At 48.3% G+C, this 12,300-nt stretch overlaps 1 long non-coding RNA gene across 1 annotated transcript; it reads right to left on the bottom strand.

Moving 5' to 3' along the window:
* Positions 1-2,832: 2,832 nt before the first annotated feature.
* Positions 2,833-10,239, bottom strand: LOC133349701 (uncharacterized). Its single transcript, XR_009755977.1, has 3 exons — positions 8,615-10,239; positions 7,732-7,818; positions 2,833-4,432 (listed from the first exon to the last, which is right to left on the bottom strand). It is a non-coding gene; the product is annotated as an uncharacterized LOC133349701 (long non-coding RNA).
* Between the last annotated feature and the right edge of the window lie 2,061 nt (positions 10,240-12,300).

Raw genomic sequence — 12,300 nt, 5'->3', positions numbered from 1 at the left:
CAGCACCACGCCCGACCTGCCTTTGTATCCCCGGCGACAATGTCTTTACACACCGCACCAGCTACTCATTTGAGGCCGAGTCGACCTAGGGGAGGCTCAGGACCGGTTCAAAAATTCGCCACCGTCATTGATCGTGAGCGGAAATGGAGTTCACCCAACCTCGCACACACGTGATCAAATCACCACAAATCCCACACGCGCCACAAACATTCGTCGCCCACCCCCCCCCCCCCACAAAGTGATTTATTCCAAACTCATCTCGCGCGAATGGGTTACATCACGACACGGTCCACGATGGCGTTATTAGCCAACGCTCCATTTACACAACTACCAGCATCATCCAGCAGTGGATTGGTCATGTCCGATGACTGATAACGATGATCATCTATGACTTTGTGTGTGTGTGTGCGTGTAGTATGTGGGGAGCGGTAGTGTAGCGGTTAGCGCGCTGCACTATGAACCTGGCGACCCGGGTTCGATTCCCGCTCACGGCCAACACCAAGTGGCGAATATCTGAACCGGTCCCGGGCCTCCCCTAGGTCGACTCAGCCTCAAATGAGTACCTGGTGCGGTGTGTAAACATTGCCACTAGGGAGACAAAGGCGGTCGGGCGTGGTGCTGGCCACCCACCCCCTCGTGTACCGTTCCGGCCTTCATAGGTGCTCGCTAAGAGCACTTGCCTCTACAGTCTGTTCAGGCTATACGGGGGATCTTTGTCTTTGTCTTTGTACTATGTACGGCGTATGTCTGCATGCCAGCGATGGTTGGCGTAGCGGTTTGCAACACGTGAGTTAAGATTCCCCAGCCGACGGCTAACATTAGCTGGGCAGAGTTGATATCAGCATCCTGGCGTAGGTCGACTCAGCCTTAACACCAGTACTGTATTTACTTGGGACCGGTTTTTTTGTTGTAAAAAAACTAAAAACACAGCACCGGTGAGACAAAGGTAGCGGGGCGTGGTAACCACCCGAGCCACGCCACTTCATCGTTCACCCGTCGACTTCTTGTGTGTATGTTGAACTTCTTTCGCACCGTACGTAGCCAACTTTGCTAATCGGAGGTTCAGTGTTGAGTCTATGGTGCAGTGTTGAGTCTATGGTGCAGTGTTGAGTCTATGGGCAGTGTTGAGTCTATGGTGCAGTGTTGAGTCTATGGGCAGTGTTGAGTCTATGGGCAGTTTTGAGTCTATGGGCAGTGTTGAGTCTACGGGCAGTGTTGAGTCTATGGGCAGTGTTGAGTCTATGGGTAGTGTTAGTCTATTGGTAGTGATAGTCTATGGGCAGTGTTGAGTCTATGGGCAGTGTTAGTCTATTGGTAGTGATAGTCTATGGGCAGTGTTGAGTCTATGGGCAGTGTTGAGTCTATGGGCAGTGTTGAGTCTATGGGCAGTGTTGAGTCTATAGGTAGTGTTAGTCTATTGGTAGTGATAGTCTATGGGCAGTTTTGAGTCTATGGGCAGTGTTAGTCTATTGGTAGTGATAGTCTATGGGCAGTGTTGAGTCTATGGGCAGTGTTGAGTCTATAGGTAGTGTTAGTCTATTGGTAGTGATAGTCTATGGGCAGTTTTGAGTCTATGGGCAGTGTTAGTCTATTGGTAGTGATAGTCTATGGGCAGTGTTGAGTCTATGGGCAGTGTTGAGATTATGGGTAGTGTGTATGTTGAACTTCTTTCGCACCGTACGTAGCCAACCGTGCTAATCGGAGGTGCTTAATAAGTGCTCGCTAACATCACTGACCTGCCCCTCCCCCCCCACAAAACATGATTGCTTGAGAGGAGATCGTAAACTTCCAACATTGTGATGAGAATGCTCATGCAAGGGGGATCTGTCTCTCTCCTGCTCACACACGCAGAGAGAGAGAAACGCCGTGCGTAAAGACGCCATTTCGTGCGGGGCAGTGCGCGTGGGGGCGCGCTCGGGGTTGCGAACGCAAGAACACAGCAGACAAAGACCCCCCGTGTAGCCTCGCACAGGCCATTGGGACAAGTGCTGCTGCCGCTGTGAGCCAGCCCATGATGTCTGTGAATGAATAACCGGGCCAAATGGGCTGTGGATGGAGAGCCGTGGTTTGGTGGTGGCCAGAAATAAAGATAAAAACCACGCCTGCCCGGCCGCCTTTGTCTCCCCCAGCGCTGATATTGTTATACACTGCACCTGCCCGTTCGTTTAGCGGCTGAGTGGACCTAGGTAGGTACTGCATAGGGGGATCCCTGAAACCGGTTTAACTTGTGTGAGTGTATGTGCGTGTGTGTTTGTTCTTGTGTGTGTATGCAGCATGTGTGTGTGTGTGTGATTGTACGCGTGTGCATGTGTGTTTGTACGCGCGCGTGTGTGGTGTGTGTGGGGAGCGGTGGGGTAGCGGTTAGCGCGTTGCGCTACGAATCCGGCGACGCGAGTTGGATTCCCGCTCACGGCCCTCACCCAGTGACGATTATCTGAACCGGTCCTGGGTTTATCCCTAGGTCGACTCAACCTCAAATGAGTACCTGGTGTGGTGTGTAAACATCGCCATTGGAGAGACAAAGGCGGCGGGCGTGGTGTTGGCCTCCCACCCCCCTCGTGTGCCGTGCCGGCCTTCATAGGTGCTCGCTAACAGCACTTGCCCCAACAGTCTGTTGAGGCTATACGGGGGATCTTTGTATTTCTTGTGTGTGTATTTGTGTCGTGTATGCGTTGTCGCAGGATGAGTAACCACTACGCCACCGCTGCCCACAAATACGACGCAACACGTATCGGACATCCACTCCAATTTTATTCGAGCGATCATAACATGCCAGACACGTGGCACGAATGCTTGTTGCAACACCACGAAAGTCACCGTTATGCCTCCACAATGAACAAACCCAACAAGAGTCATCACCTTCACCAACCGGCGTTTGACCAGCGTGGTGAAGTATGGTTAAATATCCTCCAATCCCAAGCTCCCCCCCCCCCCACACGCCTTCATCCAGCAGTGGATTGACACACAATCGCGTTGCTAAACAATGAATACGTTGCATAATGCCACACGAATGGAATGGCGATTAGGCTACGCGTATTAAAAGCTCGTTATCCTGCAAACTTAAAGCGTCAGTTTATTTCTGAATGTTTTTTTGTTTGTTTTTCAAAGACACGCGCGCATGCTGCTTATAAACTTTGAACCGCTTCTTGCGTTCTCTATAAAGTTAAACGAAATCAGAGATCCTGCAATGTTACCACGTGTAAATAAATACAAATGTGACACCGTCCGTGTTTTGAGGCCTTAAAAGGGAACGTCCACATGAGGCTGACGTTTCGGGCAATATCCCTTCGTCATTCGCACGAGATTGATGCCAGTAGTGCGTATGCCTAAATAAAAAGTCAATCAGCCTATTTCAGTATATGTCCAGACCAACGTTATCAAGCAGCAGTATTTGTTTAAGCGAGTTTGTTTAAGAGATGTAGGCAATACATGCACGTTAGAACACACAGTCAAACAAATATATGATATATAGAAAAATACAAAAAAGCCAAATGTATACTACTATATAGGTATTCATATTGAAGGGGTATTTTTTAACACAACACCCAATGTGACTGTAGATGCGGCCTGGTGGATATGTTCGCGTTCAAGACAATTGTAATAAAATAAGATAATTAACTTCGTGTAAAGCGATGTTGTCTGCTGGCCGAGTTGCATTTAAATGAGTTTTTAAAAAACACGCAGCACATTTGTCAATGGCGCTGTGGGTGTTAGAGAACACATATATAATAGGCGACGTTTCAGACAATGACCCTTCATCATAGCACATACATCATAGAGAGGTCAGAGGGATGAAAGTTAATACAGATTGGAGACTTCGCTTAATTTGAGCGCCGCGGTGACGAGCTGTTAACTCCCTCGCCTCGTTTACAGGAGGTCGTGGGTTCGATCCCGACCCTTGACGCCGATTGTATATTTTGAGTTTGAATTTTCTCTCTTTCTCCCCGTGGCCGCGTGGATTTTTCTCCGTGTTCTTCGGTTTTTTTCCCTCCACATTCAGAATCAACATCACGCGTTTCGAGTGTTTGGCTACTGCTGTACATTTCCACGAGATGATGATAAGCCACTTCGTTGAGCTATCATCTGTGGCCAAGTCGCTTCTCAATGAGCCTTACACGGTAAGATAAAAAATAAAAGTTGTATAGTTTTTTTAGAGTTTAACTTGCACTCGACTTGTATATATATCCGTTTTAAGGCCATACAATAGTGTTATTGAAGTATGTGTTGGGTTTGTTGATGTTGTTATTTGTGCTTTTGTCGCACTGCCAACGCAACAACAACAGCAGCAGCAACGCCAGCAAATGAATTGTGGTTAACCTTTAGTAAAAGATCTACACACAACTTGCAATGAACCTCTGCTCGGTACATCAACCTCTCGCAATGACGACCCGCGCGTTGCTTGACTCTGGAAATGACCAACTGATTGATCAGCCTGTTGAACAACGAAACAAGGGCACGTGTGCTATTACAGATACGAGACAAAGATCCCCCGTGTAGCCTTTAACAGACTGTCGGGGCAAGTGCCGTTAGCGAGTAGCACCTATGAATGCGCGTATCGTGTACACGAGGGTGGTGGGTTGGCCAGCACCACGCCCGGCCGCCTTTGTCTCCCCAGTGGCGATGTTTACACATCTCGCACCAGGTACTATTTTTTTTAAGGCCGAGTCGACCGAGGGGGAGGCCCAGGACCGGTTCAGATGATCGTCACTGGCGTTGGCCGTGAGCGGGAATCGAGTCCGTGTCGCCGGGTTCACAACACAGCGCGATAACCACTACACTACCGCTCCCCTACATGCACACTCACACACACATGTACACACACACATGCACATGTACACACATGCACACACACACATGCCTGCACATACACATGCACACACACACACACGTACACACACACATGCACACACACACATGTACACACACACATGCACACACACATGCCTACACATACACATGCACACACACACACACATGTACACACACACATGCCTGCACACACACATGCACACACACATGCCTGCACACACACACATGCACACACACACATGCACGCACACACATGCACACACATGGACACACACACACATGCACACACACATGCCTGCACATACACATGCACACACACATATGCACACACACACATGCACACACACACATGCACACACACACATGCACGCACACACACATGTACACACACAAGCCTGCACACACACACACATGTACACACACACACATGCACACACACACATGCACACACACATGTACACACACACATCCATGGGTAGTGTTGAGTCCATGGGTAGTGTTGAGTCTATGGGTAGTGTTGAGTCTATGGGTAGTGTTGAGTCCATGGGTAGTGTTGAGTCCATGGGTAGTGTTGAGTCTATGGGTAGTGTTGAGTCTATGGGTAGTGTTGAGGCCATGGGTTGTGTTGAGTCTATGGGTTGTGTTGAGTCTATGGGTAGTGTTGAGTCTATGGGCAGTGTTGAGTCTATGGGTAGTGTTGAGGCCATGGGTAGTGTTGAGTCTGTGTAGTGTTGAGTCTATGGGTAGTGTTGAGTCCATGGGTAGTGTTGAGTCCATGGGTAGTGTTGAGTCTATGGGCAGTGTTGAGTCTATGGGTAGTGTTGAGTCTATGGGTAGTGTTGAGTCTGTGTAGTGTTGAGTCCATGGGTAGTGTTGAGGCCATGGGTAGTGTTGAGTCCATGGGTAGTGTTGAGTCCATGGGTAGTGTTGAGTCTATGGGCAGTGTTGAGTCTATGGGTAGTGTTGAGTCTATGGGTAGTGTTGAGTCTATGGGTAGTGTTGAGTCCATGGGTAGTGTTGAGTCTATGGGTAGTGTTGAGTCTATGGGTAGTGTTGAGTCCATGGGTAGTGTTGAGTCCATGGGTAGTGTTGAGTATATGGGTAGTGTTGAGTCTATGGGTAGTGTTGAGGCCATGGGTTGTGTTGAGTCTATGGGTTGTGTTGAGTCTATGGGTAGTGTTGAGTCTATGGGCAGTGTTGAGTCTATGGGTAGTGTTGAGGCCATGGGTAGTGTTGAGTCTGTGTAGTGTTGAGTCTATGGGTAGTGTTGAGTCCATGGGTAGTGTTGAGTCTATGGGCAGTGTTGAGTCCATGGACAGTGTTGAGTCTATGGGTAGTGTTGAGTCCATGGGTAGTGTTGAGTCTATGGGTAGTTTTGAGTCCATGGGTAGTGTTGAGTCTATGGGCAGTGTTGAGGCCATGGGTAGTGTTGAGTCTATGGGTAGTGTTGAGTCTATGGGTAGTGTTGAGTCTATGGGTAGTGTTGAGTCCATGGGTAGTGTTGAGTCCATGGGCAGTGTTGAGTCTATGGGTAGTATTGAGTCTATGGGTAGTGTTGAGTCCATGGGTAGTGTTGAGTCTATGGGCAGTGTTGAGTCTATGGGTAGTATTGAGTCCATGGGCAGTGTTGAGTCTATGGGTAGTGTTGAGTCCATGGGTAGTGTTGAGTCTATGGGCAGTGTTGAGTCTATGGGTAGTGTTGAGTCCATGGGCAGTGTTGAGTCCATGGGCAGTGTTGAGTCTATGGGTAGTGTTGAGGCCATGGGTAGTGTTGAGTCCATGGGTAGTGTTGAGTCTATGGGCAGTGTTGAGTCTATGGGTAGTGTTGAGTCTATGGGCAGTGTTGAGTCTATGGGTAGTGTTGAGGCCATGGGTAGTGTTGAGTCTATGGGTAGTGTTGAGTATATGGATAGTGTTGAGGCCATGGGTTGTGTTGAGTCTATGGGTAGTGTTGAGTCCATGGGTAGTGTTGAGTCCATGGGCAGTGTTGAGTCCATGGGTAGTGTTGAGGCCATGGGTAGTGTTGAGTCTATGGGTAGTGTTGAGTCTATGGGCAGTGTTGAGTCTATGGGTAGTGTTGAGTCTATGGGTAGTGTTGAGGCCATGGGTTGTGTTGAGTCTATGGGTAGTGTTGAGTCTATGGGTAGTGTTGAGGCCATGGGTTGTGTTGAGTCTATGGTTAGTGTTGAGTATATGGGCATCTCCGACAATCCGCATTGACCAGCATGGTGAAGTATGGTCAAACACCCCCATGATCGACACGGCGTGGGAGGGGGGGGGTCTTCATTTAGCAGTGGATCGACAAAGTGCTGTCAATTGTTATCATTATCACATATCGCTAGCGTGGCTTACATCGCGACCCATAGACTCGCAAAGAAACCCATAGACTTGTATCGAGAACCCAGAACCGGAGACTAATAGAGACGCATCGATGCACACAGAGACCCATAGACTGTCACAGAGACCCATAGACTGACATAGAGACCCATACACTCACACAGAGATACATAGACTCGTATAGAGACCCATAGACGTACAGAGACCCATAGGCTCACATTGAGACCTACAGACGGACACAGCGACTCATACAGAGACCCATAGACTGACACAGAGACCCATGGAGTCACACAGAGAAACATAGACTCACATCGAGACGAACAGACTGACAGAGACCTATAATAGGCTTCAACTCACACTGATCAGCGTGGTGCAATGTGGTTTAAACAAGGCATGCGCCCCAGTTAATTATTAGAACGCACATTGAATCAACTTTTAAACTAAACACAGAATAATAACCATAGCTGGATTTATATATTTTTTTTTCAAAACTGTTCCCCATTACTCATTCGGTTAACTTAAGAGTCGAGGGCAATCGTGGACAATGAGTTCATATCTACAACTGCGGAAGTTCAAATCTGGTACCTGATAGCTTCCGCTCTGCGGGAGCGTTATCTTGATGACGCTTCGACTGCGAAAACCGTTTAAAACTTCAGTCGTGAAGACAGAACCCTGCGATGAAACATTCGGCGATGGTGAATTTGCGCGCGCGCATAGGGGTGTTTATTCGCGTGTGTGTGTGTGTGCGGGCGGGAGCGGTGGCGCAGCGGTTAGCGCCACTACGATACGAAACGCAGAGACTCGACACTGGTCAACACACTTTTTCTGACATAAGGTATTCCAACGGGTTTAACGTAATTTTGGGGTGCTGATTCCAAATCTGGTATCAGTTTTTGTCTATCATATCAGGTTTTTGAGATATCAAATATTGCATTTTCAATCAAAACTGCAGAAGAAAAATATTAAATGAATGTGGATATCTACATAAAAATTATATTATAAACACACTATCCTAAAAATACAGCACCATATTTTAACACTAAAGCAGTCACTGACTTGCAACAACTTGCAATCATAAGTGACAGAGTTAATTTCGGGTAAAATCAATGAAAATGAGGTATGCCGATAGCATAAAAATGAGATGTGATAGAGCAAATCTGTCTAAAACAGCTGCAAAAGTCCAGGCCAGAAAAAAATATTTTTTTTGTTGACCAGTGTTATCTGAAAGAGTTCTGGGGCCTTCTGCGGGGCTGATTTAACCACGGGATAGACTGGGGGATACAAAGGCGGGCGGTAGTGCTGTGTTAGCCAGACCACCCCACCCCCCTTTGTCCGCCGTATCAGCCTTCATAGGGTCGGTAAAAGCACTTGCCCGAAGAGTCGGCACAAAGGCTATACGGGGGATCTTTGTCTTTTGTATCGTACACGCACGCGCACGCATCCTCCATTCGGGAAGTTTAACTCGTACCTTGAGATGTTTCCAGGCGATTCGGGGATGACGAGATTGCAGTTATTATCGAAGTGGGAGGAGGTGGTCATCGGAGCAGCCGGAGAAAACCCGCCGCGCGATTTCAATTCAAGTTTCATATTCCACTTTGTTGTTGTTTGGAGCGAAACTTCGGGCATCGTGCCAAACAGCACTGCCGTTCTATGCAGAACACGCATCAAGGAGCTTCGGGCGATTTTCTTTGCACTATCATCATCAATACCATCGTCATGAGCCACGGTCGCTCCACTGCTGGATGAAGGCCCTCTTCGGGCTAGTTACTCTACGTCATCGTCATGATGCACGGTCGCTCCACTGCTGGATGAAGGCCCACTTCGGGCTAGTTACTCTACGTCATCGTCATGATGCACGGTCGCTCCACTGCTGGATGAAGGCCCACTTCGGGCTAGTTACTCTACGTCATCGGCATGATCCTCGGTCGCTCCACTGCTGGATGAAGGCCCTCCCCTACCCCCAAGGCCCCGCTGTCACCAACTCTCACGAACCTGTGCGGTAATACTCCAACTCGGTACGGGATTGTTTTGTATCTCGTGATAGAACGCGTGCCACGTTATGTACTTCAATGACTATTGGTAAGTAGTAATAATACAAATATTAATAGTTTATAATATTATTTATTTACCTAGGAAGGTCCACACGGAGTCTCGATGCTAACCGGGATGTTTAAGTCAAATTTCGTGAATTTTTTAAATAGTTTTACCGAATACAATCATTGTTACGGCATTTATTACGAGCACCACTAAACTATAATATCATCTCATATTTTATACATATTTATAGAACGCCCGCAACTCCAGGCGCTTGACTATAGTTTAAAAAATGTTGACGAAACAAAGAATGATAAACGAATTATGTATGACCCTTTCACTACGCAACGCATCGTCACAAACACGGAATACAGTCCCGCGCTGTGTAATTACGCGCAAATTTAAATAACGCCGCTTAAATATACATCGATTACTTTCATGACTGAGAACGTTCAAGTGATTTGTCTCAATCAATATACTCGGACGTCCGTTGCAAGGAGATGGAGCGACTGGGATCGGCCAATGTGCAGGCGCGTGACCGCCACGTGGAACGGATGACGGCGGCGTGGCCAGAGGACTTTCATCCAGCAGTGGATAAACAATGGCTCAGTGATACAATAGCAGCATCCATACGACGTGGAGACCGATTAAAAAACGTGTTCCTGCTCCCGAAGTTTTAAATACATTCAGTATCAATATACACGCAGAGGGAGACAGAGTTACAGTTGTGCAATGATTTCCCGTGGCCTTTTAGAAAACCTACTCGTCTTCTCGATGGGTTTATATTTGATGAGGACGGTGCATAAACGATCACGATAAGGAAGTTTCAGAGAGAGTGAGTGAGCTGCAGACAAGCAAGCAGGTGGCAGCCAGCCCGCCCTACGAACGGGGTCAGTCTATTTTCTCTACACCACAATCCATAATAACACCGAGTCGTGTTTGCTGGGGTTTTTTTTCATGTTTAGTGTTGGTGTCCTAAGCTCCGGTTAGCACTGTTCGTCACGTACGGTGCGAAAGAAGTTCAACGTATATAATATTATTACTATTCTTGGTTCTTTCGGTAAAGTCACGTAGAAGGGAAATAATAAAATAATATAAATATGATTTCCATTCTACGTGACTTTACCGAAAGAACCAAGAATATGAATCCCTGCAGTCACGAAAGCTTTAAATCAAAATATTATTTACTATTAATTACATTTCATTTTTTTCGTGTTCGCTCACTCGTGTAGGTAAAGAGAGAGAGAGAATGGATCACTCAGGGTTACCAGGAGGAGGAGGATGAACCACAGACGAGCGGGGGAGGCAGCAGCAGCAGCAAGAGCGGTCAGGAGCCGGCGCGACCACCAATAATGATTATTGCCCGCGCTCTGCGGACCTCTCTGTGTTAATATATTTATCAGCAGATTCATGAGCGAGAACATAATCGATAGCAAAGGGCGCCCCCCCCTCTCCCCTGAGTTCCTTCCGGTCCGAATGGTCACTTGAAGTGGACTCTGTGGTAGTTCGATGCGATGACGCGAGTCAAGTGATGTGATTAACAAACTCACAAATAACGACGACGACGATGATGCTACGCACACAATGTTTCACAGACGTAAATGAGCGTGACTCCCAGGCTCGGATAGGGTATCTCGCATGAACGGCCTCTATCTGCAACGAGTGATGACGAACCGATAACCGGTACAACTATAATCGGCAACCGTTTTCACAATCGAGTTGCTGCCGGGGAAAGTCGCCGAGTTCGATTAAAATTTATATCGCAACAATTTTTTAGTTTTAAAGTTAACCTTGCGGTTTTTTTCCCTCTCTATATGCTCGGGAGAAGAACACAAACTTTTTTTTTAAAGGTTGTGTTACCGTTAGTGCAAAACAAAAGTTTTAACTAAATACCCATTGAGAAGAGACCATATACGTCTACTTGGCAGGAGAGAATTGCACGTGTTTGTATGCATGATCATGTGTGCATGTACGGGTCTATGCGTGTACATGGATGAGTGTTCGTGGTGGATGTACGTACGCATGACACACGTGTACACGCGTGTACATGTATGTGCATATACCCATACTCACCCGATGGCAATACTCTTAAAGCTCCGCTCACTCCGCGCTTTCGGAACTCTCCCCGTCGGCTCGGTACGTGTGCGCACGTGTACCGGCACGCGTACGGCACGTGGCGTGAAGCGTCTACTACAAGTGCCGCCATGGGCTTGGGCAGGAACTTCGAAGGTAAAGGTGGTAGGACCACGGCAGACGACGAACATCAGCCGTCACGTCGCAGGATCGTCAAGAGATGTGGAGCGACGGCGTGCGGAGGCCCATCATCCAGCAGCAGTGGATTGACCGTGGTTGGTGGTGGTGATGATGATGATGGAGATGGCTTGGGGTGGCCATCGCCCACTGCTGATGGTCTTACACGAGGTACATCGGCTAATCAAACACTATCCTCGGCATTCCACCCACGATGGCTGAACAATGCGCACGGAGATTCCCCGCAGCCCCTCGGAAGGCCGCAGACTGCGCACCAAGCCCGGCCGCCTTTGTCTCCCCAATGTTGATTTTTTTTCTACCGTATTGGTACAAATTTAAAGGCTGAGTCGACCTAGGGGGAGGCCCAGGCATTCCGCTATCGTCTGGTCGGAGTTTTCCCCTGAGCGGATATCAAACTCGGGTGGCTGCAATTGTCCCTGCAGTTTTGTAGCGAAGTGCCGCTTAACCACGATCCTGCCGCTCGAGTCAAAGTCTATTCAACACAAGCACAACGCACTCTGTCTTGTCTACAGGATAGACATTCACACACTCGCTCGCTCTCTCCTCTCTCCACACACACACGCGCGCGCGCGTAACGCACTCTGTCTTGTCTACAGGATAGACATTCACACACTCGCTCGCTCTCTCCTCTCGCTCGCTCTCTCTCTTCGCATTCTCTCCCCTATTGGGTCTATGGCTACAGGCACGTGACTGCGAGTTGGCGGTGAGGTTTCGTCACGGGTTGGTCACGAATTCATTTATCGCACGCGGAGCCACTTCAGCGCAAGCGAGCTAAGCGCGCCACCGATATTAATCACTCCTCGTCGGCATTCGCTGCGCACGCCCGCGACTCGTGAACTCTCTCTCGCT

Source organism: Lethenteron reissneri, chromosome 31 (assembly GCF_015708825.2).
Source record: "Lethenteron reissneri isolate LAM-NWPU_2019-01 chromosome 31, ASM1570882v1, whole genome shotgun sequence".
NCBI classification, from domain to species: Eukaryota; Metazoa; Chordata; class Hyperoartia; order Petromyzontiformes; family Petromyzontidae; genus Lethenteron; species Lethenteron reissneri.
Note: the sequence above shows the minus strand (reverse complement) of the source record. Positions and strands in the feature narration are given on the sequence as shown.